Here is a 13175-nt window from a genome sequence, read left to right as displayed (position 1 = left end):
TCCACGGCCTCGACCACTTCGGGTGCCTTCCATCAAATCTAAGTCAATCTAGGTCATCAAATAAATACACTGTTAAAGGGCACCTAACCCTCCTTTCCGTAGCACCAGACAGGAACAAGGAAACAAGAATAAACAACTCAAACATTTACCGCGAAGAGTATTTAAACACATAACACATATACATAGATCACATAACCAGGTTAAGCAATCATACGGAACAGTCAGTCAAGTACATACGAAGTCATTCCATGAACCAAAAGGTCATCCAAAAGTACTTTGAACAACTAGGTCACAAGTGCAAAAGAACTCACGAAAAGCTTTTTCCCTTCTAGGGCTTCGTCCAAATATTTATATCTTAATCAAGGTCGATCACGCTTAACCACACCCGAACAAACCACACGAAGTTCCATAGAATCGCCTTTCTGGTTCACCAAATCCTTTCTAACCTAGGTCTTCATATCTTTCGTATCCGGGCGCAAGAATCTCGTTTAAGATAATTCACATCTCGAGCCGGCCGGTCCCAAGGGTAAACCATCCTTATTTAAGATTCCTACCCGACATACATACCTAACTTCCTCGAGTCCCATAATAATGATTCATACACTTATCACATGCCCGGTTATAACTTACGCTCAAACGAGCACTTAGACATATTCATGAAATTAGGACCACAACACCACTTGGCCCAGTCTCACTCCGCGCAGAGACCACGCGACGTGGCTCTGATACCACTTGTAACAGCCCCACCTTCCCCTAAGGCGAACCAAAGGGGTTAGCGGGCTGCCTGCCCAGCTCTCGCCAGGACTAACGGTGCAGTACAAAGCGATCTATCACGTTTTGAAACTTATAATGCGCGCAACAAGGCAAAAGGGCAAAATAACCCAAAATAAAAGAAACGAAATCCAGAGTCGGCCACGAATAGTAACCGACCCGTCCGAAACCCAACCAAACCTCGAAAACATATACAACATAACATTAACCATTTACAAGCCACAATGGCCTTTAAAAGTGATACAAAAGTCACTACATATGTGGGTTGCCAAAACAAAAGTGAAAACGGCCCTAATGAAACATTTAGGGTCCCATTTTATATACAATACAAAAGAGGCATTCATCTAGTTCATTCGGCAACCATTTAACCAAAATTCATTCCAAAAGAGTCATATTCCTGTAAGGAAAACAAAAGAAACGGGGTGAGCTATATGCCCAGTGAGAATACAACCACCATAGCAGCTAAGATCACATAAGCACAACCGTTCAGTTCAAGTATGCAAATAAGCAATAAATCACATCAGTGAAAGGATACGGACGGCTCTCAAGAGCCCATTTCCACGCTTATGTCTTGATCCAACCTCATTGACCCTCCGTCAATGTTAAATAATAACCAACCGTAGACAACTCTTTACTTCCATTCCTTCCACCCAACATTCCCCAACCGGGCCCGCACTCCAATTCAGTAGCTTTTGGTAATACTCGAGTATACCGGAACCAAGGGTCTCAATACCACAAGGTTCCCCAGTACAGTCCCCGTGGCAATTCAATCTTCACGACCAAGCCCTCGCCGGCTCGATCCAATTGACTACCAAACGGGGTTGAGCTCAGTAATACAGTAAGGTCGTTGGACATCGTCCAAACAACACCAAATCAGTTTCCATAAAATGAATTGCAATAACTCATATATCAAGTTCAGTAAGACAGTGAAACAGTGGACAATCAGTGATACTATCAAAAGGGGTGAGGGCGGTCAAGTACACCCTCACCTTAATCAATTACAATATCCAAGTAAGCCTTCAAGGCATCACATATACATTTAGCAAAGCCACATAATAACATTTAAGTGAGTAGTATACTCACCAATCAATTAAGTGCTATTTCATGCACTTCCGTCAGGAGAATGTCGTGAACCACCGTCACGCCCTAGAACACGTAAACAAATGCAATGAGACTCGATAACGAGTCACATAACAATGCTGAACACAACCCCAATAGGGTTTCATATGCATATACAAGCATTATAGCAAACCAGAAATTCAAACAATGGCATTAGCCTTGGCCCCCAATAGAAAACTGTTTTGCCCTTCTTATGCGGTAATGGCGTCAAATTCACTACGGTTATCGGATGGGGGTGTAAGACCCACCGTTTCGAAGCTATGGAACAGGGCTACAATAATGTAGAAGACCACTCAATCCAGTTCCTAACACAACTTAGTCAAAAGTGCCAAATACTAAACCAGAATCACCAAAACAGGTTTGCAAAACACAGAAAACTGTAATCAGTATATCTCAGTCCATACAAGTCCAAATGCCGAAATTCCAAAGGCATATGTTAGCTAAGACATTCAGCTACATTTCATCAGAAGACACCAACTTCAAAATCCAAACCAATTCCAGTCAAAAGGGCCAATTACTAACGCAGTTTTCGCATTCTGATCAAAACAGAACAGCTACAGTAAAAACGGCATAACTCACTCTACACTCATCCAAATGACCTGAAATTTTACAGGCACCTCAAACACATCAATACCTAAAACTTTTATGTTTTGAGCAAAGTCCAATTCGGCCTCTAACCCTATGATCCAAAACCGGACAGAATTGGGGTTTTATGAACCCTAACTTTTCAATTTTCACACCAAATCCAAAATTGGTTGCATTTTCTTATCCAATACACCTCATAGAGTCATTATCAGCCATAACCATTAATCATACAAGGCCACAACCTTCCATTCATATTAAACCAGAAAAATTCCCAATAAAATAAAAACTTCACCAAAACTCATCAAATCAAGAAATAAATCATATATTTCATCACTCAAGCCACCATTAAGCATCATATAACCATCATTAAGTATAGGGAAGAGGTTGAAGCATCACTCACCTAATAACAAGAGAGAGGAAGATGATGGACACCTTAACTCTTCCAAAAAGCTTCAATAAACCAACCAATATCACCAAAAGGAAAGATTGTATGGAGTAAAACTAACTTAAACTTTTGTTTGTGGAAGATTGAAGCATATGGAAGCTTGAAGTTGAAGATTTTTCCTTCTTCTTTGAGCTAAGAGGGCCGGCCATAAGAGGTAAGAAAATGGTGATTTTTGAGCAATTTTTAGATATTTAATCCTTTGGTCAAAAAAGTCAAAAATGTGAATAGTAACTCTTAAAGTCCAACCAATAAGAGGATGACATGTGGCATCTCCATAAATGCATTCCTATCTTTCTTTTCTCTCTCACATCAATCATTTCACACACTCTACTTATCTCTTAACACCCGATAAATTTTACACAGTATCCGAAACTTAACCTTATTGGCCGAATTTTTCCGAACTTTTCGCACTAATGGGTCCCACATCCAATATATATTCTTAATTTTCTAAAAATTCACCAATGCTAGAAAAACCATCTTAAAACTATAATTGCGCATAAAATCCACCAAGAAAATATTTCTAAGCCAGAAAATGCAGAAAACATGCAATTTAAGGGACTAAAACCCTAGGAAAAATTTAGGGTTTTTACGGGTCCTCACAACAAAAACAAACATCCTAATATCCAACTATTACAAGCAAACCTAACTATACTAGTGTATGTGCCAAAAGTCCCCGCGTCAGCCCCTGCTAAGGAAAATAAAAGGAAAGGGGTAAGCTATATGCTTAGCAAGTAAACAGGGGCAAAAGCGTAAATTTCACGTAACAACAGTTACACAGTAAGAGTAAAGCAATAGCAGAAAAGTAACATCACATAATAAGGATACAAGTGGCTCCAAAGCCAGATCGTTTGCCATGCGTGACCTTCTGCCGACACTCCGTCGACCACAAATAATGGTCCGTAGAACTTCACTTGTACTCCCACCGTACACCTTATCACCCTCTCTGGCCAGACACCTCACAAACTTGCTCGAGCGAATGAAATTGAGCTTGGTTCACAAGCTCCGGTCACAAATTTGGTCCACATAATCGGTGAACCGGATTCACAAACTTGGTGACCTCAAACCAGGTTGGACTAACTTCGACCTAGCCCTAACCGGCTCGAATAGTCCATCTAGGTCATGAGACCGGGCCCCAAACTCACAAACTTCACAAAATTTACTCAAAAGTCACCCCGAGCCACAAGCTCAAGGGGTTTAGTTCCAAAATGATTCATATACATATGCCATGTACAAATATGTGTGTAAATTAGGGTTTAGGTCGAGTGCGATAAAGTACACCCTCGCCTAGGTACCTTTTTCATACATATCGAAACACATAAGCAACTAACACATAGGAACGGCCTGAATACTTACTCAACGAACAAAAGAGCAAAAGTTCGAAATTTGTGCCGCGAGGAGTAGCTAGTAGGTCCCACCGGCTCCACCTAGCTCACTACCGTCTGAAATAGAAGATTGCATCACATAATATCATAAACGGCTACTAATATGCCTAAAACAAGCAAAACGGCAAAATCGGCACATACGAGTGCGGAAACGGCATACGGAAACGGGAATGGTAACCTAATCGCTTTGCCATCAAAACTGTTTTGAGCCTAATTGAAGCTACGAGTGTCGGATCAAGGTACATGAGGTACCGTTACGAAGCTAAGAGGAAGGGTTACAGTTTTCATGAAGACACCTCAATCCGGATCTAAACGGAAATAGGTTGAAAGTACAGAAAACCGTTCCAGGAATTCGAACTTTAGAGTAACGAACAGGGTATGTTTGCTGGACCATAACTCCCAACTCACAAATCCAAATCAGGAAATTCCAAAGGCATTAGAAAGCTGAGACATAGGGCTAAAACTTTGATGTTTTGGCCAAGACCTGAATCCACTCAGAACAGAACGAAAGTTGAGTGTCAAAGTACCCGTCAGAACTGTCCAGATTCAAGGCAGTTCTGACGATCGATCTTGTTTTGGTCATAACAGGAGCTACGGAACTCGAATTTTGACGCACTTTATACCGTTTCAAATCCAAAACCAAGATCTACATTTCTTATGAAGGAGTTGACACCCAGATTGTACGGGATCAAAACGGAAAAATGCACGGTCAGAGGCTGACTTCAAAACGCAGCACAAACCAATGTTCAAAACAGGCATGAGTTTTTTGTCTATAACTCAGGATACACTAATCCGTTTGACCTGAAATTTTACAGGCATATTCAGGACTTATGAGGTTACAACTTTCATGTTTTTAGGAACTTCTGAATCCATACGTAACATCAAGAAAACTGAAGCCAAAATTCGGATGCTGAACTGCCCAAGTTTTCCAGATTTGCCGGTTTTGCGCGCCACAACCGCACCTTCCGTTTCTATGGTTCTTATACAAGTTTCCTACCAATGAAACACACATATACCAGCTTCTAAAAGGTCTATTAATGGTCCAAAATTCTCTCCTTATTTTACCACAAAATTACCAAACACGAACCATAATCCCTAACCTAACTTCATTTGCACTAAGGAACTTGATCTAACACCCCACTAACCAAACCCTAACCAACTAAACATTAGCCAAGCTAAAATAACCTAAGAAAGCCTAGGGTTTCTTAACCCAAATCAGTTTTTTTACCACCAACTCATCAACCCAAAGAAACCAATCATCAAACACAACCACTACAATCTTCATAGCACAAAATTAAAGCTAATTAACTTATTTAGATGAAACCCTAATTCTTTCATAAGCTTAATCAAAATTTCAGCAACATCATCATCATAATTAAAACATGAAACTTCACTATAAACATCACATCCACCATACAAATCCATAATCACAACAAAATACATCACTTCCATAGCTCAAAGATTAAAAACCCCAAAACTTAACTTTCAAAGAAGATGATTTACCTTAAAATAGGTTTGGTAGATGATCAAACTTCAACAATCAAGCTTCTAAGTTGTTCCCTCAAGCTTCAAAGGCAAGATGAAAGGCTAGAAGATGAAGAACTTGAAGAATTTCTTTCCTCTCTTTGCTTTCTCAAATCCGGCTCTCTCTCTCTCTATTTCTTTCTTATTTTTGTTGTTTAATAGCTGAGTTTCTCTTGAATCTTCTAGATATAAGCTTAGTCATAAGTCTAGTCAAGACTTGAGAAGATATTTTTCTACTACACCAATCATATAAAAGCTCCCAATTTGCTCTCAAGCCTTTACACCTTCAACTTAGCTTTTGTTCTACTCTTGCCCTCAAACATTTTGAACTCTTTCAATTAACTCCATAAATAATAACTTAATCTAGTCTAAAACATGTAATCACACTTAATTACTTTGCTAGTCACTCTCTTATCTTAATCACCTATACTTAAACATTCTTTCTCCATAATAAAACAATCAAACAACAACTTTTATAACATTGGCAAAATTAGGGTTTTTAAACCCAACTTAAGCTTTCTAATAAATTATAACACTAGAGGTTTGCTAATCTAGGATTTGCTAACCAAATTCAAACTTGCTAAACCTTTGTAAACTAAAACGAATCCTAGATTTACTTATGCCAAAACACACACTAGAACACCGAATATAAATTATAGCTTGAACTTACGAATAATACATAAACTAGGGTTTTCAATCTTAACCGAGATTAGGGTTTTCTTCTTAGCCCTAACCCTAATATCAACTTACGAACTGACTGGGGCCTCACATTCCTACCCAACATACATATCAAATTCCCTCCAATTATCAAGATAAAGGTTTTACAACCTATAACATTCATGATTCACAACTTATATTTCTAGAAGGGCACTTAAGCATTTACTCAATCATATAGTAAGGACCATAACACCACTTGGCCCTATCTTGCTCCTTTGTAGAGACCACGTGAAGTGGCTCTAAATTTCATCGCTACAAGCAATCATTTAACTTTTAGACCAGTCCCACAGTCCGACATCCTAAACATTTAAGCCTAGGATACACTACAAAGATCTGAAACCTAAGCTCTGATACCAACAATGACGCCCCCCACTTCTCCCTAAGGCGAACCAAAGGGTATCCGCGGGACGCCTGCCCAACTCTCGCCAGGACTCGGTACAATCCACAATTCAAGACTAGGACTACTTCAAATAACTTCAATACATAACTAAAGTACTCCAAATATCTCACACTTACAATTATGCAGCTTTCAAGCTTAAATACAACCCAACGGAAAAGGGTACAATAGCCATCCGTTATAATATAACTTAAAGTCTTCAAAAGAAAACAATCTAGTACTACTCACAGGCACCCTTGGTCTCGAACCCTGTAAAAGAAAATCACAACATGGGATGAGCTACACAGCCCAATGAGGTTCCAAGACACTTTAACAGTTCAAATAAATCAAGTAAGTTGGGCATATCATATGCATGGTTCAAGGTTACACAATGGCGTGTTATCATGAGGTGATAATCATTGTACGGGTAATTTGAGACATGTGTCATGGTATGAGAAATTTATCATGAGACAGTTATCATGGTTCAAGATATTGGCATGTATAGTTCACGAGTGATTGGAGCTTATTACAGGTGCGAGTAATTAAGCATGTTAAGGTATGGAGCATTAACATGAAACATGTATCATGATATGAGTACATTGGATAGGTAACAGGTAGGGAGCATATCACAGGCATGGCTCAGGATTTCATGTTGACACTTTAGCATGAAACGATTATCATGATACGAGGTAAACATATATGGTAGGATACGGTGTTCCAGTGGAACTCTGTCAGTCATCTGCACCTTATGACTTCCAGATCCCCTCGGTTTGACTATACTGAAGCGGTGGCCCAGGGTTCCAACCTACCCGACCGAGCCCAGTCCTGGCTCGAGTAGGTCAGTAACCAAGGGCAGGGCCCAAGTTCAGCTTAGAGCTTACAACATGCACAGGTGACGAAGTAATTCGACAGAAGGTAAAATTCATCATTTGAGTAAGTCGAGTAAGGTAAAGTACACACTCGCCTAACAATGATGGACAGCTTCATATAACATGTGATTCATGATAATCAAGTAATCAAGTGGATACTTAGCACGTAAGCACGTAAGCAATACAAGTTGATTTCATGGGAGCATGTAATTCACGGATATCGACTAGTCATGTAGATTGGAAATCATGTGAGCAAATAATCAAGTAATCAGGTAGGCATGTGGGTTGGTAAACGGTTCACTGTTAACGGTTGAGTAGTGACGGTTAATTGACAGGCATTTGTCATATTAATAGGCCATCATTGGCCGTTATCCCATTTTTACCATGTGAGAGTCGAGAAGATTCACTCCAACGACGTATGCAACCATAGCATACCAAGTCATGTTATTCGAGCATTTCGAAGCATGATTTATTCATCTCAAAAGAGAACGAGTGCGATAAAGTACACACTCGACTCCATTTTTCAAAATCGAGTAGGCTAAGCAAGCAATCTAGCAAGTTAAGCATGTATCGAGTTCATATGGTCATTTGATATGGTTAATCATTTAACCAATTCATGTCGATATGCAATGCAAGTATACATTATTTATATAGGCATGAGTATGGTAAATACTTAACACATAGTACTTAACACTTAATAATCATGAAATGAGCATGTCCTAGACTTATTCAATTACATATTCCTATATGGAACACTCACCTAGTCAAAACAAGCGAGTAGTTCTCAAACAAGCGTTTTAGGTGTCCGCTCCGAGATCCCCTCGAGTGCCTGAGCAAACAATAATCAACTACCACTCAAAATCACTACAAATCTCTAATTATCGAGGAAGATTGTACGCTAGAGCAATCTAAGGAAATCTTATGAAAATGAACCTCAATTACTCGTAAATCGAGGTTCAGGAGGAGTTTCTTAAAGTACATGAGCAATCGAGTTTTCATTTTGGAAATCAAGTATAAAATGTTCGAGTAATATCGAAGGAATAAGGAGCATTTGAAAACTCCCTTCCCTTGGAAATTCGGAAAATTTTCAGGTTTGATACGATATTTTGAAAAATCGTATCTCACATTCTACATGTCAAAAATTTGAAAACTTGGTACCATTGGAAACCTCTTTGAAAGTACTAAAAGTTCTTAGAAGACACTTTTCCACGAATGTAAGTGAAAGGCACTCAAATTTTGGCTCAAAGTTGGTAACTTGAATTACCATGACAGATTTAAGTTGGTTTTTGGCCAACTTTGGAAATTCGGCAAAATTCACTTGTTTTGAACTAACCTTTGGAATTTAGAAATCAATTAGTGTTGCAATCCAAGAGTATAACAAAACAAGCGGAACAAGAAACGGAGTTTCGAGAACCAAGATATGGTGACCCAAAGTTACTAAAATTTCCTTGTTAAACAAGGGTTTTCAAACTTAAATCATGAACTTTGGACATTTGATTGAACATCAAAACGACCTTGGAATAGCAAAATTTCATAGAAAAATATGCACGGGAAGTCGGTTAATGAAACCACAAGAAATTCTAAGGCTAAGTTGCCTTTGAACGTACGTTTTGCCGTTTTTCAAATGTTTGGCCCGGGCACATATCAAACATGGTCCATTCCAGTACGAAATGTCTAAAATATGTCCAAGGTACATTTGATAGGTGCTTTATACCAAGAAGCTTCGGAAAACAAGTCCCAAACATTGTTAGTTACAAATCTATCCAAGTGGAAAATTCTATCACTGTAGCAGTTTTAAACTTTGGCCACAACGTACTCAATTCAACTTGGAATTGGGCGTGGTTGATGGTGTTGGAACGATCTCTCATAAAGCTGAATTTTCTCAGAAGAAACCATTCTCAAATTCTATCCACAAACAACTCGTTTTTGAGCATCAAGAAGTAATTTCTGTCCTGTCTCCTGGAGAGCAACGAAACAGGGCAGTGATTTTCAAACGAATGGTGTGGCTCACTCAAGTGGAACCGGAACGTGAATTTGGTACCAATGGAAAGCTGGGAATGTCTAGTTTCAGATGCCACTGACAGCACTCAATTTGGACATTGGAATACAGAGTTATGAATGAAACAAGCAAGCTGTCTGAGCATTACGGGAACAGTTCCCAGGTTCACTAGCTTCACGAAAATAATTCATTTGACCAACCAAACCTCAATATTTTTCAATGAAATTTTATACACCATCTATACAACATATAAACATCATATAAAAGCCATTAAACCCTCAAAATTCTGCAGAAAAGGGTACGATCAAAACAGGGGCAAAATCGAAACTTTTTACTCCATGCGCTCCTTGAAGTTTCTACTAGTTATACACCATTAATCTACCATTTTGAGCACTAAACCAACATTAAATCCATCATCAAGCATAAGATCAGCCTTCAAGACAAAGGTGGGAGTTCATAGAGCCCACCCATTTCATTTTATACCATAAACAAAGCTAACCAATGGCATAAATGAACTTAACTAGGTAAGATAACCTCCAAATGACAAGTTTCTAAGGTTGGATCATCACTCACTTGGTTGGAGGTTCAAGAGCAGAATTTCGGTCACTCTTTGCTCCAGAAAACCGTGGCTTTTCAGCTCCCTTTTGCAGCTCAAAATACTCCTCAAGTGTTAAGCTAAGTGTGGTGAAATTTTGGTAGGATTTGAGTGAAGATTTGGTGAGGTTTTGTGAAGTAAAAATTGAGAGAGCAATGGTGGTTTCAGAGAGAGAGATGGCCGGCTGAAATGGTGAGAGGAGAGAGGAGAGAGTGATCAGATTTTAGCTTCCAAGAGAAGCTTCAAGTGTGTGGCCCATTTGTGCAAAAGTCAACTCTACTACCGCGCGCACTCGCGCGCGTTTCGTGCTCAATTCCTCTCGTGTTTGTTTCACTAGTGCACTAAACCTCTAATGCACTTATATTTATATAATATTATTCACTCTCAATTGTCCCAAAATAAGGGTCTAAAGTTCCTAAGTTTAAATCGCGCGTGTGAAAACGCGTATCTCCAATTTAAGCGCAATAACGCGAAACTTCCGAGAAATTCTTATAACGACAATACTAATAACTATCACTTGAGTATTTAAGCATTAAAATACCTAATTTAGGTCCATTGTACATGTCTCCAATATTCCAAACTTATTGTACTCTCAATTGGTCAAGATTTTCAAAGACGTGTTCACTATTTTCACTAAACGAGCTTTCGGAAATTAATTTTTGAAACAAGTCACTTTAAAAATATAATGAAACTATATTTCCATGTAATTAGGTCTCAAGAGCTTAGAAAATAATATTCGGAGTAAAAGGCCAAATAAATAATTAAATAAGCTAGAAATAGGAGATTAAATAAGTAAATTTTGCGAGTCCTCACAAAAACATACTCTGAGCAGTCATTATTTTATTTCCCAAGGGTACAAGTTCGGCCAAGTTCTTACTTATATACCTCGGTAAAAGAAGATGCAAATATCCTAGATGGCTCAAGTAGTAATCACTCTTAACCCTTACCCAAGTTGCAAGTATGTCTACCTAGCCCTTGAGCGTAAATTTGGGCAGCACGCCCTTTGTATTTTCCTATTTCCAGCCATTTATGACTTCATTCTTTTCCTCAATCAAATCCAAAATTACACACAAAACAATCTCATTTCAATAGCCGTTCAATAGGCTCAAGGTAATACAAGTACAAAATCAAGCTAACGACATGTGCGGAAAAGGTTTAGCAAAAGACAGATTTGACATGATTTTCCGTAACGGACACAACTGAAGCTACACTTATCGGATTGGGGTACAACTTATACCGTTCCGAAGCTAAGACAAAGGACTACAATTTTGATGAAGACCACTTAGTCCAAATTTCAGTGTAACCCAGTCAAATTCCCAATTCACAGAACCAAATTCCAACTAATCGGCTAGTTAACTATACTACCTTCAAATCACTATATCTCAAGCTACTAGAGTCCGTTTAAGACGTTCTTGGAGGAGTTGAAAAACTAAGACAAAGTACTAAAACTTTCATGTTTTGGCTAAAAGCTAGTTCAGCACGTATCAAGGTGAACAAATGCAACCAACTTAGTGTACTGTCAAAACTGTCCGCTGATTTTACTCTTAGGGCAGTCAGGGTATTTTCATCTTTTCACAGGCTACGTTGCTCCGATTGAGCTGAAATTTTGTAGGCAACCATAAAATGTCATTCTCTACAACTTTCATGTTTTATTCTAAGCCTGATTCTGTGACTCCCCGAAAGAATGAGTGTGAGAACCCGAAAATTTTTATATATTTTTGAGACATTATTTTGTTTCCTTGTCTATAATTTTATGCCTTTCTTCAATATATTAATTTCTTATACATTTTTATAAGGGAATATAGTTTTCAAATCATTTCCTTGATACAAGGTAGTCCACGTTAAGTTTGAAGTGTATTATCAACGTGGGATCCGCTAGTGCGGTAAATGCGATAAATTTTTGACAACTTGTTGGAGTTTTATATTAAGTGATATTATTTTATAAGGTGCGAAGAGATAATTAGAAGTTACCTATATGGATTAGTATTAGAGAGACAAAGAGATAAGCATTAAGCAAAAGGTGACAAGTGTCACCATTCAATTCATCCTTGGACTTTTGACCAAGATATTTTTACTTTCTTAAAGCTAATTTTGGCCAATTTATTTCTTCAATTTTAGCTCCTTTGGCCAGCCCTCTCAACAAGAAAAGAAAAGAAAGCTCTCAACTTGTTTCTTCCATATCTTGCCTTGATCTCACAAACCAACCGTTAAAACTTTGATTTGCTCCATAAAAACCTTTCTCTTGGTAGGATTAAGGTGAGTGGTGAAGTGGTTTGAGAAGCAAAGGTGCTAAGTTGCTCGTTGTCTTGAGGTTACAAGGTGAGTTATTAAGAATCTTTCCCTTTAGCTTTGATAATGTTCAATTGGTGGCTCTATTGGTTTAATATGATGACATATGGTGTGATTATGGTTTGTTTATGGTTGGAAGTGAAGGTTTGATGAATTTTGATTTATTATTGTTATTTTTCTGTTTTGTATGAGGATCATGGTTTGATCATGGTATGATGGCTGGTAATGGTGTAAAATAAAGCTTGTACATGTTAGTTGAAGTTGTTTGCGGAAAATTTCTAGTTTGATACGAAATTCCAGGTTTAGGGTTTACATTTGCCCTGTTCTGACTAGATTTATTCAAGCATGTTAGAGGCCAATTCAGGCTTAGGTTAAAACATAAAATTTGTAGTAAATGGTGTTAACTAGGTACCTACAAAATTTCAGCTCGAACAGAGCACTGTAGCATGTGAAATGACTGAAATACCCTTGACTGCCCATGAACCCTGTTCTGCACCAAGATTT

This window comes from Coffea arabica, chromosome 1c (genome assembly GCF_036785885.1).
Source record: "Coffea arabica cultivar ET-39 chromosome 1c, Coffea Arabica ET-39 HiFi, whole genome shotgun sequence".
Classification (NCBI taxonomy): Eukaryota; Viridiplantae; Streptophyta; class Magnoliopsida; order Gentianales; family Rubiaceae; genus Coffea; species Coffea arabica.
The sequence above is the reverse complement of the archived record's forward strand: the minus strand, read 5'-3'. Positions refer to the sequence as shown.